General features: G+C 38.6%; 1 long non-coding RNA gene across 1 annotated transcript in view; it reads left to right on the forward strand.

The window, feature by feature from the left end:
• The window catches only part of LOC131692991 (uncharacterized), a 34,966-nt gene extending 19,028 nt beyond the window's left edge, over positions 1–15,938 (forward strand). The window contains exons 2-3 of the long non-coding RNA XR_009306130.1: positions 15,437–15,693; positions 15,767–15,938. This is a non-coding gene — a long non-coding RNA (uncharacterized LOC131692991). The remainder of the gene's footprint in view (positions 1–15,436; positions 15,694–15,766) is intronic.
• The last annotated feature ends 451 nt before the right edge of the window (positions 15,939–16,389 follow it).

Consider the following 16,389-nt stretch of genomic DNA (forward strand, 5'->3'; position numbering starts at 1 on the left):
GAGAGCGTATGTGAGTGTCCCAGAGTAGTATGGCGAATGAAAAATGGAAAAGTAAACATCTATCCGCGAGTCCCGTCCCAGATAAAATCATCACATAAACATCACCCGTACCCCATCAATTTGATGATTACCTTGTGCTGCTCTCTGCAAGATGCAGCAAGCAATTGGTGGAAAAGTGAGCTGGAAAGAGGTCCTTGACCGTGTATTAGTATTTTTAGAGCGCATATGTATACGAGTGAAGGTGTTCTTTACATGTGTATAAGTGCGGGTCATTTTAATACTGATACTCCGATATCTTTGAATTCACAAATACATTCCCAGTTGTGGGTTTGTGTATGTTTATACGGCCTAATCGCAATTTAATGCATTTTTGTCCCGGACCAATATCGCTTTATATGCATTATACCAGTTGCAATGCAAAATTCTCATTAGAATCATGCTTCTTTGAATGTAAATCATACGGTTCGTGTTTTGGGTGTACTCCTACCTAAGCCTTTATAGGTCTAAAAAAATTTAGGATTATGTTGACGATTTTTAGGGTGATTGCATTACCTTTCTATATGATAAAGGCAAAACGTCTGCTACCTGAAACAACACGATTGTTCTATGCTTATTTTGGTCGGATTTTGAATCCTGTCATTACGCAAAAAATGACATGTACTGTTATGACGCCAACAACGTTTAGATGGCGTCCAAGTGCATAATTCCTCACAATATACTAGAACTTAGCCCAACCGAGGAATATTGGTCCCCCGTCAAGTGGGACTTGATGAATACCTCAAAACTGTTCAAGTAAACTGGCTGTGGTGAGCAAAGTGGACGAGATGGCTGATGGATGGATGTTATGGCAGTAGTTAAAAGACGTTCAACTGAAAGCTTAGCTGAATATTTTTCTGTATTTTATACCAATTGAGCTGATGAAAAAATTGATTCCTTAATAAAAAATATAATCAATTTACATGCATTCTTATTTGACCAATTTTTTTTCAAAGACGGCGCCGGTCAGGGCCGGCGGAATGCGTAGGTAGTATGGGTAGTACTACCCACTCGAAAATTACCGAGGGGGAATCCTCGATGTAAAACAATTGCATATTTATATTCAGATACAAATTTCTTTGCTTTACAGTTTTTGTTGAGAATGTGGGTAATAATTGGAATTGAATTGAAATTTGGAATTATTTTTTTTATATTTATACTCATGGGAATACATTTTGACACATCTACATCCTAAAACAAGGATTTCAGATCGATAGACAAAAAATCAATGCAATTTTATTCAGACTATGGGATGCAGTTAGAAATATTTTTAAGGATAATATGTACAATTTGTAATGTTTTAACATGAACTATCATTTGATTTAAAATTAGAAAAAGGAGAAAAATAACTAGACAATCAGTAGACTTTTTATAAGGAAAGCAAAAGATTGATTACAACATGAGTAGCAGAGAAAGCGAGGAGAGGGCGGACCAAAATAACAGGGATAAAAAGAAATTAAACTTGTAGCTTAGTGGCAAACGGAAGATCACTATCAGGACATCATGAACCGGATCGCCGACTGGCTTCCTTGAATCCGCTGGGAACTCTTGGGATCACATTTGCAGGTAACTGTTTAGCAAATCAACCAAAAGAGAAGATATAAATAAATTACACCAGAGGAATTTCTTATTTTGATTCGATTGTTTCGGATATAGTGGACGCGTTGCTCTTTCGATCAATGAGCACACTAATGAGGTAGAATACAACGATAAATCTAACGTGCTTGGCCGCGCTGGTAGGCATTCGTTTCATTTCCACTGTATTCAAGATGGTCATATTGAAATTGTCGCGAATATTACGCAGTAAGATAGATCGGTTATCAGAGTGAAGACAACCCCATGACATAGCGTGAGAGTTGAAGTCTTCTAGAACAAGCGACATTTTCCACACTGCATTTTCCACACCGTGCTTTATTTCTACAATGGGCTCGTTGTTTACAACGAACATGCCCCGCAGTACAAAATGACGAACAAATAGACGAACCCCGTTCAAAAGAACAAATTTTGGAAGAACAAATCCGGCGAAAGGCTCGAATTGAGGCTGATGGAAAATAAGTTTTCTTTTACTCCTTGATTTTTGCTGAACGCAATTGCTTGCATATCAGAATTTTCACTGACTGAAGCACAGGAATCTGGAAGGAGCACTCCCTATTTCGCAATTAAGGCCCTTCTCGAAGGCTACACCTTCAAACTCTACTTCCCGGGCGGGTAGAGACTTTGTCGTACTCGGTCGAGTGTTGGTTAGTTAAATCACGCGATATATCGATGATGTTAAATGGTTTGTCTTTGGTCCGGAAGTAGGCCATCCAGGGGCCGGTTGTACTAGATATAATTAGCCTAGAAAATGAGACTTATCGGCATTATTTTTTCCATCGGAGAAATATTCAAAACGACCTCCACTACCTTCCCTTTAGTCAACACTATCACGCGGGCTTTAGTACCCGCGAAAGGAAGGTTTTATAGCAGGGAACGGAAAATTAATGCAACTTAGCTGTGGAACATTTGTAGTATCTTTATTCAACAAACACATTTTCGCTGAGCCGTCAGACATACAGCCCTGTTAACAAAGGGTGTTTCCAAATAGCCACCAGATATTATCAGGGAATTTTAGTTTTCACTTTCACACGCTATAGCTGAACTTTCGTCAGTACGGGGAGAAATCACTCCGAATCTTACTACCCACTCGGGAAAACGGTGTTCCGCCGGTCCTGGCGCCAGTGGTGAAGTGGCAAGCGTAACCGCAATTCAGCCCAGTCGGTCTGGGCTCATTGAGAGCCGCCGAGGTCATTGAGAGTTTCTGAGGTGAAAACTATATGTCACGTCTTCCTTCGCAAGGGAAGTAGACCCATTGGTCCCGGTCCATGTGTCGATGAACCGATAATTGGTTGTGGAGTCTCCTCTCTGTCGCTAGTCATTCAGTGCGGACAAAGACGTAATAGCAGAGAACTTTTTTTTCCAAAAGATTTCGAGCTTCACCATTTCTGTGATCGAAAATTCTGCAATGATGGAGGGAGCCCTTATGCTGGACTCCCCGCGCTCGTAATTTCTTTCTACAGCCCTGGTGCCCAAGAAGGTAGTGAATATTGTTATGATGAAGACGCCCTGTAGCTCATAAACCATTTTAAAAATTAGTTACCTAAACAACTACGTATTGTTGAAAAATTAGCTATTCTCTTAGTTTTTCAATCCAATTCTATCAGATTGGATTGGTTACTACTATAAACGTGTATATTAACCCTTTAATGATCACCGCTTTCATATGTGTTCACATAAAAATAGTCGAAAAAATCGAATTATGCGATATCAAAACTTCGCCATGAAAATCAATTTTTATAATTTTGCCACTGTTCGACGTCTCGACAATTGATTTGCGGTGAGCGGCTTATTATCAGATAACCAGTTTGGTTTCCAAATGGGAAAGCGAACAAACGATTGTCTGACGCTACTCTCATCACAAACACAACTAACTTACGTAAGAAAAGTACAACTGAGTCAAATCGGACAAGTCTAGCTACCGGACCAACGTTTTTGAAGTTTGTATAGGATTTTTCGACAATTTTAATGGAGAAAGACCACTAACTTGAATTTTTACCGCTAGGTGTCATTGTATGCATCAGTTCATCACTGTAAGTAGTAATAAGAAAGATGGTTTTATTGTATACAACTTTGTCGAAGACTGCCAATCCAATCAACTTCCGTCAGAGAAGTAATTAAACTTTTTATTAAGTAGTGCCTGAGTCTGTTTTGCAAGGTGAATAAGTAGTCGATTCCCACGCATTTTATTTTTCGCGAAATAATGGTTGAACATTTTGCACAGTTTTTACTAAAGAAAATAACTTAATATTTTTTCAATTTGAATGAATGGCCCTAAACATATTTAACATCGCTTCGGTTATACCCGGGCATACATTATGCATCAGCTATTTTTATTCGACGTATTCGATATTTCCTGAGCAAAAAACCCACACATCTTTACCAGTTCATGTAATTATAGGTAAGGTATTTAAATTGCAAACATATGTTGAAATACGGAACTTTTCCCGTAACGTCTTGTCATTTGGAACATGTCTATCAATTCAAGGATAGCAGCATATGGAATAGTTTTCACGAATTTCGTACGGTTGTTATAGCAAGTATCATTGTTTTAAAACTCAACTCATTTATTCAGTGTCGCTCCCATGATAGATGTTAATTACAGGTGAATAAATACAGTTTCTTTACAATAAGTTTGTACTGAAAATAAAGTTAGCAAAACCTTACTGATACACCGAGCCAGACCAACTCGTTAGTGAAAATAAATGTTCCAGCTTCATTCAATTTGCTTCCACCTTTCTGTGCCGAGGAAAACGTTTTCATATGTCGTCATCCCTCGGCGCTTACTTTTGTGTGAGTAAAACCGGCTGAAAGGCGACGGCGTCTCCTAAGAAACCCAATTGAACAACGTAATAAAACTTACATTTTATGTTAAATCCACGAACGGATTACCAAAATGAAACTTTGATCCAAAATACGGTGATAATCTTACCGGTAGCCCATTTTACTCCACACAGCCACTGGAAATTCTTCTGCTTCACCTGTTGAAGAAGCCCTGCGGACATGTGTAATGTTCACAGTCGTACGTTGTCGTACTACTATTGTAGTCAGTCTTGTTCCGGACTGTTCAAAGTTTCGTCCCGCTCTCTTTCCGTCTCGTTACCAGAGTTTTGCAATTTACAACCAGTAAAAGTAGGAAGAACCTACCGGAAAAACGAAGTTAATTGATTTCGGCGAATGTAAATACTACGTCACGTACAACACACGTTTGTCTCGAGAAACAATTATGCACGGGAAATTAATTTGCCGGGAGCCTTTTCTCCTATAGACTCCATTCAGAGCGATGAAAGAATGATACTTTTCAGACATTTCGTAATAAAATTTGTTCGTCTGGTCGTAGGAGAAAAAAATAGTGCGCCCCGCAACGCCAGCCAGCACACATACACACGCCGGCCGTCGTCGCAATGAACGAGCACCGATCAAAGCAACCAGATTCGAGTTGAAAATTTTAATTAGGGCTTAGCACCGGCTTTGGCGCTCAGTCGATTTAAAGCAATACAAAGTTTGTAAAAACGCGATGATCGTCGCGATGAAGATCTCATTATGGTAATGGTGGGTTAATGAATTTTGCTTCTTAATTTTGTGTTGTGCTCTCTGCTCCTTGGTCCATCGCTCGCCAACACTTCGCGTGCCCCACAAAAGCTACTACACAAGAAGGTGTCGATCGTTTTTCGACTGATTGACTGTTTTTTTATTCACCATGATGATGGGAACTTAGAGTGGATTTGATCTTCTTTTTTTTTGTTCCCGCGCTGATCGCATGCACGGTTCGAGACCGATAGGGTTTGAACAATGAAGGTGATTATTTGAGATCGCGCGCGTTTTTTTTTCTCCTGTGCCGCAAGATCACGATCGCGAACCGGGCGGTGGTTGGCGAAGCTCGAGAGGTATTTGAACTATGATGTATGATGATGATGATGATGGGGTTTGATGGCTTAGGTTTTGAAGTGCGAAAAAGTGGTCACGATACAAGAGAGCGCAATGGTTGGTCGCAGGTGAGCTATTGTTAGTCACTCGAAGCGTCGAAGCTCGCTGAAGATCATCGAAACGAATGCTGAAGGTGACGGTCGAGTAGCAATTTGGGGGCTTTCGAATGAGTTTTGGCTGTGGCGATCGATGACTGAACAAACTGTGATACGCACACAGGTGTCCTTGAAAAATGCCACGGGGTTATCGGCGTGCGTTATTTTGCGGTATGGAAATGTAAGAGTTTGCCATTTCTATAAGTCTCATAAGTTCAACTGAAAGGCAAAAAGTGTAAGATATAGTACTGAAGTACACTTAGATCGAACTCTCAAATTACCAGAAGCTCTAAGCAGTGTTGAACGGGAAAATCAAGTTCTATTCCATGCAGTAGAGCATTCCTTCAGACACAAAACAAAAGTGGTTCACAGCTGGCAGGTCGCTTGAGCTGGGTAACGTTAGGTAGACTAGTACATTTCGACCGATCGTTACAGTATACAGCCTCGTGGCGCTATTCACCGGATCAAGATGTTGAGCGCCACATTCCCAGGACCCACCTGGCAGCAGAATCTATGTAAATTCCTCGCATAGATCCAACAACACCAGCTCTTTTTTCTGACCGTTGTCAGCTCGTGCTGGCAGTTTCCCACCAAACTGGCAAAGCAGCCCTCATAGGTGAGAACATTATTTTTAAGATCTGTTTAATATAAGGTGATTTGCCTATTTCAGTCATATTGGGCGGAGTGTTAGCTTATTCAATTAATTACGCTATGAATTTCGTAAAAATTGGAATTAATATATTTATTCTTTATATTTAGTTTCTCTGTAAGGAAAAATCTGGATTAAACCGATTTTTTACATCAAAATCTACCAATTGTTGTTAAGATACGGTAAATATGATAAACGGAGCGAAATTTTAAACCGAATGACTTAATTTTGACCCCAAAATATGAGCCAATTCGTTGGACATAGGATGGCAGACATTGCTCTAAGCAACTGGGTTCAATCTGTAGGGTGAAAATAAGAACAAGGCGAAATTAAACTAAACACCCTATGGAACTTTGTACCGGCTTAGGTTTTGACAGTTCGGGGGTAAAGTTTTGAAAAGAAGGGTAAAGTTTTGAAGAAGGGGTATTTGGTTATTTTGCTGACCGCTTAGAGCCAGGTGAATAGTGTACACATACTTAGAATTATTGGAGAGATTCAAGCGCGGGAACGGAATGTATTTTTTTGCAATCTATTGTAAAATGTATTGTACAACGGAAGTTATTGGCAGTCAAATTCAATGGTTAATATTCCGTTGAAGTTTTGAAAAGTAAGATGTTACTTTTCAAAACTTCAACGGAAAATTAACCGTTGAATTTGACTGCCAATAACTTCCGTTGTAGTGAATGGCATGTACCGGATGCGCCAGCTGGATGTATTCATTTTCAATATTGAACAACTCCGCCATTTTTTAGCCGATTTTCACAAGTAAATTTTTTTGCCTTTCTCACCCGACTTTTTAACGGAGGCCCGGAGGGCCGAGTGACATATACCATTCGATTCAGCTCGTCGAGTTCGGCAAATGTCTGTGTTTGTATGTATGTGTATGTATGTATGTGTGTGTATGTATTTTTTTAGAGAGCAGTAAAAAAATTTTCAGGAAAACCCTGAGGAAAAATGTACAAAAACCCCAATGTCTCAGGGAACGGGTGTGGGCTGCCATCACCCGACCCGCTAAAAACCACTGCTCCTGCCCAGAACCTGATTTCTCCCCGGCACTACCTTACGGCATTACTTCGGGGAGGGGTTTTTATGTGCATAGCACACACTCTAATTCAACTACTTACTAGTTCGTTTCTTCCGCAGGGTTACAGCCCCACTCCTCGATACACCACCAATTCTCCACCATCCACACAGACTGGCAATTTCTGCACGGCAGTCGGAAAGCTGGCTGTGAGTCGAGACTTAGTGCTCCTCCCCTACGAAGACATTATTAGCGGCAAACTTCAGACTGTCTAATTCATCGAGCCCTTCGGCTCCCTTGTGCCAGTCAGCACCTCCACTCCCTTCTCGCACCATTCAGCGCCGTTTACTCGTTGAGCCCAGACTTGTTCGTGAACTACTCGGTCTAGTCCCCGACGATGGACCTAGCCTACTCCGACGGAGAATTCCCCGGCGAGAGAAGTTCTCCCGAAACCGAGCCAATCAACCAGGTGTCGAGGTCAGTTCAGTGATTCCGGTGGAGCAGAACGTCCGGTTCGCTGATGCCCCGACGACCTGCGACTGGTGGTATCTCGTCGCGGTCTACTCAGTCAATTCCCCGGCGGTGAATCTAGCTTACGACGACGGAGAGTTCCCCGGCGAAGGAAGCTCTCCCGATACCGATTCTTATTTTGTTTTAGCACCACAATTTCTTGAACCCTTTGGCTTCCTCTCGTTCCGTTTCGCTCTACTTTTCCTATGAGCCATTCAGCTCCCGCCCTCACTTGTTCGCCAACTACTCTGTCTAGTCCCCAACAATGGATCTAGCCTGTTCTCCTGCAACCGAGCGGTAGATTTCTCCTGATACCGATGTTTGTTTTTGTGAGCCATTTAGCTCTCCGCGTCGTTCTGATCTACTCGATCTAGTCCCCGGCGGTGGATCTAGCCTACTAAACGGGCCATACAGTAGGTGCTGAAGTCTATCCGGCGATTCCGGGTGGAGAGTAACTTCCGGTTCACCAGCGCCCCAACGACCCACTGCTAGCTCTGCGACGCGGTCTACTCGGTCTAATCCCCGGCGGTGGATCTAGCCTAGTCACGAGCTACCCGGTAGGGTGTCGAGATCGGTTCGGCGATTCTGGTGAAGCTTGACGTCCGGTTCACAGGCGCCCCGACAACCCAACTCGGTGCTACGTCACGCACTACTCAACTGGTCCCCGGCGGTGGACCTAGTCTACACAGTCGGAGAGTTCCCCGGCGCCGGAATTCCTCTCGAAACCCGATTTGTGGCTTCTTGTTGGTCTCTTCGCCACGTCCTCTGCAGCTCGGAGAGTATGCTCGAGACCACTCTGTTGACAGCGTCCCAGGTATGTTCGTCAAGGCACATCTCTTCGACGATATTGTCCACTGTCATTTGTTGTTTTTCACATATAATTCGCGTGTCTGCATATTTCTGCATGATATGTTAAATTTTTCTAATAAAACATACTTAAACAATTCGATAGTAATCGATTTTGTCGTGGGGTATGGTGGGGAACAGAAGATATTCGTAATTTTGTGGATAAAATATATATTTTTCGTGTAGAACAAATAATAACTTGCCAGATTCACGATCTAGTGTACTAAAATGTTAAGAGATTTTTTGCGTATTATAGTATGGAAAAATTTTGTAGAACATTTCAAACATGTGAATGTCAAAGAAAAATAATTATTAAGTAAAAACCGCTGTGTAGAGTTTTTCTGTAAAAACGCTTTTAATCCACCTAACAGTGTAATGAGACATTTCTTATAACTCTTATCACTCTCTTCGGATATTATATCGTTTGAGAACATTTAGAACTTGATGTTTCGCGATGTTTTTGATAACACATACTACATGGGATAGTGGCAGGACTCAGAGAATCGCTCAAATCAGCATAGGACAATACTGCCGTTCTACGCATAATTGTCCCATGTATCTAGGAAATCCCATAGAACATGGGACAATTATGCGTATGACGGCAGTGCTAGAAATCTCAAACCAAATCAATGGGAAAGCGAAAAAATGGCCCATAAAATAGACATACAAACGAATTATTGCTAATGCTCTGTTAATAAAATATCTAAATTCCTCAATCAATGCATTGTGGTGGGAAAACTGAATTTTCCTAAAGGGGTTATGTATATTGTACTGAGCCAAAAAATCGATTTTTTTTTAATCAATTTGAAGTTTATACTTTACTCAAATTTCCAACGCGACTGAGAACTAAGAAATCAAGGCTTTGTCTTAAAAAGGGCGATACTAGCAGTGACATTCAAAGAAAATCAACAGTGAATATTTCCAGACTTGGTTTTATTTCCTATTTAAGAACTATTGTGTTTTTTACATCCTAGATTGCATGATTCAGTGATCGAAACCAAAAACTTCATGAAGTATTTGAAATTATTAAATTAAAATTTGTTTTTTCTATTGAAATCGACAAAATGATAGTACGCCCCTTTGGCGATTGTTTACTTTTTCGGTCCCACCTATTAGCATTGAAGTATCGCCCTTACGTTTTTTTACAATACCAATTTTAAAATTGGTGGGGGTTTGGTGAAAATCGATCTTACTGTCCAAACGGCATAATTCCGAAACCGTAATTTTTGAAGTTTTAAAATTATGCAGAATTAACCTTTCAGAAAATAGTAACAGAGTTCGTGTCTTTAGCGAATTTGTTGAGACTTTATTGTAGTCATTGACCTGAGAAAATTCACCATAAATACTTCTTGGACGATATACCATCAAAATTATTTTATCAAATGATGCGCTGTTTAACGTTTCTCATCGATGATACTAAACCCCCGAAATTGGCGGTTTCAAAATGATTGCTATCTTGACCTTAAATTACTGTTTTTGAACATTTGACCTATACATATAATTGGTCATACAACAAAAATCAAATGCTCATCAAAATCGATCAGGACCTGCTAGAGTCGAATGGAAATCGTCATTTTTCATAAATTTCTCTCTACATTCGGAGTGTTATCCTGAATATTACGTTTTCGTCTCAACTCGACGCATTCCCAAAATAAAAACCTGTTTTAATCCACCTAGTGGTGCAAATGTGCTTTTCTCATTTGTCCAGACTACGATTCCATGGCTGGTTATGTTCAATACAATGGTGGAAATGAATATTACATGTTCAGTACGGTTTGCACATACATACAATGGATCGACAGCCACGATCTTGAGATACTATTTGATACTGAAACATCGCTTGAAACCAGCGGCAGATCATGGAGAAAGATCCGGGAGGTCCAGATCCTACCGAAAATTTTCAACTTGTTAAGAAATTTTAAACTAGTTTTAATTTTAAAGTAGCAACCCCTCACTGCATACTCCCTCCGGGCCGGTATGATTGACGATTTTTAGAGTGATTGCATAACCTTTCTATATGAGAATGGCAAAAATGTACCAAAATCCAAAGAAGTCAATTTTTGTCAAACATCTCAATGTTTCATGCATTTTAAAGTCATCTGGCATCAAAAATACAAATTTGACTTTGAAAATTTTTCATTTCAGTTTATATGGGAATTTGCTGTGTGATTGCACTCTTCAACTCTCAACTCCGGAACCGGAGGTCCAATCAATAAAAAATTCAATAGCAGCCGATGGGAAGGTTGTACATTTCATTTGAGACTAACTTTGTGCAAATCGGTCCAGCCATCAGAAACAGAGATCACATTTTTTTCCACATACACACAGACATTTTCCGATCTCGACGAACTCAGTCGATTGGCATATGTCACTCGGCCCTCCAGATCGGGATTAGATTGACGAATTTTAGAGTGAATGAGAAAGGCAAAAACATTTTTAGCAAATGTTGAAAGTTATGCATTTTTTTGGTGAGCAGTTCTATGTTTCATAGACATCAAATCAATTTTAACTTCGCTTCCTATTAAATAAAGACCCTTATTACAGTACATCTCTACAAAAGCGACCTCAATTTGAAAAGAAATCTGAGGATTATGATTGGTTACAGAACTCTGAAATTTTCTATTGGAATGTTTTCAGGCAGGAATTTGAAATCAAGACCAATAGATCGGTTACATATCAGGATCCCATTCCGACAATTTATCAAAAGTCCTCATGATGTTTACAACAACAGGTTATCAATCTACGGATCAGATAATTGTTATTGTAATATTGAATTAAATCAGTCTGCATCAATAAATTTTCAACTTCAATCCAATATTTATTTAGAGTGTGGGGGGGGGGGGTTGTATGGTGTTAAACCCCAAAACCTTCTCTTGGCTACGCCGTTGCTTGGAGTTATTTATTTCGCTTTTCATTTTCCGATATGTTTCAGATCGATCCGATGGTTATAAGTTAGAAAAATTGCAGTCAGAAGGTTCGCACAAATGAACATTTTTGTACTGATAAGTTATCAAGTTCCTTCCAGACAACTTGGAAGTGTTCGGTGATTATTTCTAGCGGTTGTAGATAGTAAAATGAAATACAAAATTCGTTTTATCGAAATAATGTTTATCTTATTTCAATGGATTATTACTATATTGAACAATAAATAGGCGACAAAGAGTAATCAACAAACAACAAGCCATAACTTTTAAAGTATTCAAAATAGATATTTAAAGTCTTCAGTAAAGTTATTCGCAAAAGTAAGAGCTACAAATTTGTAGAATGCATCATTTCGATATAATCACTTCCAAGAAAATTTGTGAAAATATCTCACTCATAGGGGGATTAATCAGCAAAAGCATAATACCAAAAGAAAGGGCATATTACCTCCATCAAATTCTCCGAAGATACTATTGACCTAAAATAAGCCGTTTTGGCGTTAATAATAGATTACATTTTTGGTCATATTTCTGGCAATGGGAAATGATAAAAATCTTTCGTCCGCATTTAATGTTAAATATCTCTTTTGATAATAGTCCGATTCCAACAATCTATAGCTTGTTCGAAAGGTATTCGTTAAAGCTGTCTAAAAACATATAAAATGTTAATCTATATTGTCAATTTCAGCAGATAATTTAAAAAAAACTGCAAGAAACGCCATTTTCACGCATTCAAGCATTCATATCTTGGAAACTAAACATCAGAATCAAAAACAAATTAATAGCGTTCATACTATTTTTTAGTTCTTTCATTTAAAATTGGTTTGGATAAGATCGGTTCAGCCATTGCTGAGAAACACGAATGAGAATTTGTCCGTTACATACACACACACACAGACATTGTCCCAAATCGTCGAGCTGAGTCGATTGGTATACAGGGTGTTTGGTTCATGGTAAAGAATCTCTCGGAGGGCGATAGACTGCCGTATTTGGAGAAAAAGATTGTTCTACACATACCATCAAATCCCAACCGTTACAGAGTTATTGAACTTTTAGTGTAAAAAACTTATTTGCCTTAAAACACCTCTAACTTTAAAAGTATACTTTGTATTTTAAATATTTTAGTTCCATTCGAAAGGTGAGAAAATTTCGCATTGAGTGATTCCCTCACATGTTTCAGCTAATGAGTTTAAGTAGCCTTTTCAAAGTAATTTATTGAAAATTAAACAATTTTAAACGATTTTTGTTCATTTCTTGAAAATCCTAATAGTTAACCTCATCATTTTAATAATTCAAATTGTTAGTCTTGATGAGCTGCTTAGTTCGTTCTTTGACATGATACACTTACCTTTTCTTATTTTCATGATTTTGGGTTATTCAACTTGGATATTTTTATCCCATTTTCACTAGTACCAGCTCTAATTGAAAAATTATGGCACTTATTGTACTTTTTTTTCTTTTTATTCGAAAGCCAGGAAAATTTTACAGTGAAAAATGTATTAATACCTTTCAGTTAAGTGAATTTAGTATTCTTTTAAAAATAAATTAGTTTAAAGTTAGTGCTATTATTAGCATTTTCGTTAATTTTCTTTAAATAGTAAATAATAAACATCACCATTATTATCATGGAAATAATGCATTTCAGCAAGTTCTTTCTTTGACTCCATTCAATTATCTCTTTTGGTTTCGACGCAAAATCGTTTTTATCACATCGTTTCATATTCAAAAATAATGATTTCGAACCCACTACATTTGTGGCGGGGTCATGCTGTGTTAACTATTAAATAGCAACAAAATGAAAAGAGATATAGACAAAGTGTCTAATAAAAAGTTATAGATAACATTAAGGGGCATCAAATGAACAATATTAACGATAAATTTTGTTGATTAATAATTAGAATAACTGATAAACTCTCCAAAGAACACAAATTTTGAGTTATTTCGGTAGTAAAAAATCATTTAGTACACTTAACTAATAGATATTTGTGCATACACTGATAGGACATTTTCTCAGCTTTCCAATGAAATCTTGTAAATAACGATATACAGCATATTTTTTAGATTAAAGTCTTTTAAGCACTTGCAAGTCGGTTACAGGAAAAGTATAGTAAAGAAATTACAAAGAAATGAGAAGAGATAGAAATATGACGTCCAAGAACAAATTATGAATCGTCCTAAAACCCAACTTTTGGATAATGGATATTGCTATAATCATACTTCATTATTTCGAGAAATTTAGCAAAAAGCTCCTCAAAAACACTAACTTTTAACTACTTTCCAGCTAAAAGGTAATTAAAACTAATTAACTAAAAGATATGAGAACACCATTTAATAGGAAATTTTCTCACCTTTCGAATGGAACTGAAACATTTAAAATACAAAGTATACTTTTAAAGTTAGAGGTATTTTAAGACAAATAAGTTTTTTACACAAAAAGCTCAATAACTCTGTAACGGTTGAGATTTGATGATGTGTGTAGCACTTTTTTTTCTCCAAATATGGCAGTCTATCACCCCCCGAGAGATTCTTAACCACGAACCAAACACCCTGTATAAGACTCGGCCCTCCGGGTCTCGGAAAAAATCTTGAAAGTTTGAGCGAATTCTATACATTTTTTTTATAAGAAATGTAAAACAATAAATAATTGAATAGAATGTTGTCTCATGAAGTTTTTTAGAAATCAAAAATTACATTTTAATGCCAAATTATTTCAAAATGCATGCAAGCTCGAGGTTGGATGTCAAAGCTCTGAAAAAGATCCGAATACCTTGGTGGTGATATATAAAACTCTTGAAAAATAAAAATAAAAATCCTTAAAAATCAAAATAATCGTTGGAACATTAAATTTTTTGACCAACGAATATTCCAAACGATTTGAATTGCGGAACAGAACAAAATAAAAAAATACCAGGTAACGTCACCTCAGGTTTTTGTGAAACTCAGACTTTGAGTTGCATTTGTATTCGGCTTTCTATTTTTTTTTTTAATTTGGTTCGGGCAACGGGGTGCTATGGCGGGCTACGTTCTTGTGAGACGGCGTTATTTACCGACTAAAAGAAAAAAAGTCACAATGGCTGTTGGCAAATAATATGAAAGTTGCGTGTGCGTTGTAGTTATAAATATCCAAAACTGGCCCACTTACCTTAACTTCGAAGCGCGCATTCAACCATACATGTTTCGCAACTGTCGTGGTCACAAAAATCCGGTTGAACGGTATTCGACCAATTAATCCTTGTGCACAATTGCTCTTCCTGGACACACTTTTTGAAACAAATGCCAATCGATTTCATTTGCAGTTACTATCTACATTCGAATGGTCACTTTTCGCAAAACTAACATATTATTCCTCATCTAACACATTCTACACCACAGGCACTAATGAACCCTTTTCAATTCAATTTGACTAACTCGAAACTTCACTTTTACTTTCCGTAATTTTTTAAAGTAGAGAATCTGTTTCAATTAGAACGTTTCAAAACCTTCTAGAAGCGAAAAATAATTGTCATATCATAACACTGTCAGCGGTTGCTTCGATTTTTTTTAAATTTTGACCCTTGCATAAGCGGTCTTTCTCATGTTGTTTGCTGTTAGATGGCGTTTTCGTTTTTACATGATGGTACTACACCGGTTCAGTGTAAAATAACGGTAGGAACATTATTCCAAAATTTTAATGAGTGTGGATATCAAAAACGAAAATGACAAATGAAACTGAGTTTTGTTCACTTTCATCATAGCATGGATTTTGGTTTGAATCATATATTACCTTTTTGAAAATTATATTCCAATTATCTCTTACGATATTACAAAAAGTCTATATTCCAATTCTTGTTATTTTCAGATCAATGTTCACGCCAGCCACCAGAATGTCCATAGAAGAAACCACAACCAGCCGGTAGGTCATGGGGGAACGCCGCTACCTCGCTTTCACTTGGTGCCCAATTCCGACATTCCATGTGATGTGACGTAGTGGTACCTTCCCTTGGCTATTTCAACAAACCCGAAAGAACGCGCGATGCTACCTACCCTCCGTAATCATCCCGCGGGGAATCCGAGCGAGAATCCCAACGGAACCGTTCGAGCCACAGCTTTTATCGCGTATGTGTTAGAGGTAGTTATAACTCAAATTACACCAGTGAATAACAATCGTTTTTTCCCGTTTTCATTTTAGCCTTCCGTCTGAAAGGTAATAATTGATGATCTTTCCAACGACCTTCCAACGAATGCAGTCTTCAATTAGGCACCGGTATCTCCAACCGTCAGTCAGCCAGTCAGGAAACCAGCCAAACGAAAACATCACTCCAACCTTAGTTGAGGCGATAAACAATCTCAGCGCCATTTAAATCACCGAACTGCAAATTAAATAAACGATTCTTGACAACCGTTCGTTGAACCTTTCTTGCACTCCGTTCCGAAGATCGGGAGGATCAGGGTACCGGTGCCACCGTCGCATGCGCATATCTCTGACCTAGCCGGAGAGTACGCGATGTTTAAGTACCCATTGCGGCAATTCTCCGCACACACAGAGTACACGGTTCTAACAGTCTTTTCTAAATCATAATCATAGTCCCCGGATCGGTTGTCAGTTCAGGTACTGGCCGATTGTATACACGAGCCGGGGGAATGTTCTGTTCTATGTTTTGCTGCAATTATGTAGATTATCCAGACACCGTTATGTTTTTCAAAGCCAGTCAGCCGAGAGGTTCGAGCAGACAGCTGCCTATGCAGCATCATCAGCCACCATCGCGAGATACTGCTTATACCACCCGATACCGACACCCCGCAGGGGGTCCG

Source organism: Topomyia yanbarensis, chromosome 3 (genome assembly GCF_030247195.1).
Source record: "Topomyia yanbarensis strain Yona2022 chromosome 3, ASM3024719v1, whole genome shotgun sequence".
In the NCBI taxonomy this organism is placed as follows: Eukaryota; Metazoa; Arthropoda; class Insecta; order Diptera; family Culicidae; genus Topomyia; species Topomyia yanbarensis.